We start from the raw sequence: 2,165 nt of genomic DNA, 5'->3' as shown, positions 1-2,165 counted from the left end.
CCCCCCCCCCCCACACACACACACACTGCCAGTAAAGCTGAATAACCCTGACCAATCAGATGAGGGTCTCTGCAGAGCTATAGGTCGGTATATGTTCAATGAGGGGATTCAGAGAAGGAACTTGGAGACATCTCTGTCATAATCCCATTTTTTGGTTGATCTGTTTCCTGTTTTTTTGAGTTATCGACTTTCCTATTATTTTAATTTAACAGAAAAATACCTGATAGGGAACAGGTGCAAGACTTTTCAAAATAAAAGAGGAAACCAAAAACTGGAACCATGATAGATTCACCTCCTGTTCAGCTCTACACGTGTAAAATGGACCCCCTCCTAATTCAGTGCTTTCACTGTTGACAATCCCCCCCCCCTAAACACTAAAACAGAAAAGAGAGACTATGAATCAGCCCACTGAGATGATGTAAGCCAGTCATAAAGAAGCGGTGAGCAATTTCATCCAACTTGGAACTCAAATAAAATAAATCATGCAATTTACAATATACAAAATAACCCTGAGGGCGTTGACACAGGAACAAAAGATTGTAACCACGTCTTCCGAAAAGCTGCACAGCATGCAAAGCTTGGAGAAACAAACAGTAGAACATAAAGAGGCAGAGTATGGGCACTCTGTCAGAGATAAACACAGGGATCTGAACTAACTACAGGCTCAGTGATCGCCAACTGAAGCAGAAACAGGAAGTCACTGAAACACATGGCTGCCCACAGAGGATGTAGCTCTATAGAGAAGCACATCTTTCACTACTGTGAGAAATAACAAACATTTAAAGGAAAGACTGATGGAATCAATCAGACCAACACTAGTAGCCATAAAGTGACCGAACCTTCCACTAACTCCCCCCCCCCACTGTGTTACTGAAGGAGTCATTTCTGGAGGGGAGCAGAGTTGCAGTTTCCGAACTGCTGGAGCTCACATGTTCACACCTCCCACATGAAGTCTTGATCAAGGCGTTCAGCAGACACTTTCCTCAGTAATGATGAAAATTCTTGAGCTCTGGACTCATGGTTCTGGAAGGAAGAGGGGCTTGGAGAGGTTTTTAGAACAAATCCTGTCTGCAGACCTGCTGGTGAAGGCAGATCTGCTCCTCTGGAAGATACATCTATGTGCAGTAGCTGCCTGGAGCTGAACTTGTTCAAACTCTATTGTACTGTATAGCAATCAGAACATGGACATCTGTTTATTTTGTGAGCTCTGTGTATTTATTATGTCCTAGGTGAATATTTTGTTACTCTCTTTGGCCATCATGAGGAAGGAGAGCCTTCAGAGCATCTGATCATTCTGATCTGATATATTGCAACACCAGTTTCATACCGGAGTGAGACAGATACCCCTGGACTATTTTTCTTTAAATCAAATCGCCCCAGCAGGATTCACATACATTGACAAACCTCGCCCACAAGGGCGGGGTGGTTGTATAGCTGCTATTATCAGAAAGGAAATAAAAGCTACCATAATCCCCATCCCTGATGCTTCTTCATTTGAACACCTGATCTTTAAACTCTCTGGTCCCACTCCCCTGGTCACAGCCATCATCTACCGTCCCCCGAAGCCAAACCCCTCCTTTCCCTCCGACCTCTCTGACATTCTCACTCAGCTTTCTGCCATATCCCCCTCTCTTCTCCTCTTAGGTGATTTTAACATTCATGTTGACGACCCGACCTGCAATGCCTCTGAATTTAAGTAAACCCTTCCTTGCTGCAACTTCTCTCAACACATCAACTTCCCAACACACAGCTGTGGTCACATCCTGTACTTGGTCTGCTCCACTGGTCTCACCATCCATCATCTGTCCAGCCTCAATCTCCACATCTCTGATCACCTGGCCATCATCATGGACATCAACATCCCCATCCCCGCCCAAAAGCAAAAATGCACAATAACCTACAAAAATCTCAAATCCATCTCACCTTCAGCAATCACTGCCTCCATTACCTGCAAGATGTCTGTCTCCCCCCTCCACTTTCTGAAAACCCATCTGAACTTATGGACTATTATAACAGCACCCTCTCCTTCTGTCTCAATGAACTGGCCCCCACAAAAACAAAAAATGTCTCTTATACACTCCGCCCCTTGGTATACCCCCAAACTCCGCCAAATGAAATCAAGGAAACGTCAACTTGAACGCCAACACAAGAAAACCACACTAACA

This window comes from Notothenia coriiceps, unplaced genomic scaffold, assembly GCF_000735185.1.
Source record: "Notothenia coriiceps isolate Sejong01 unplaced genomic scaffold, NC01 NC01_scaffold00012009, whole genome shotgun sequence".
Lineage (NCBI taxonomy): Eukaryota > Metazoa > Chordata > Actinopteri > Perciformes > Nototheniidae > Notothenia > Notothenia coriiceps.
This window is presented reverse-complemented; position numbering follows the sequence as displayed.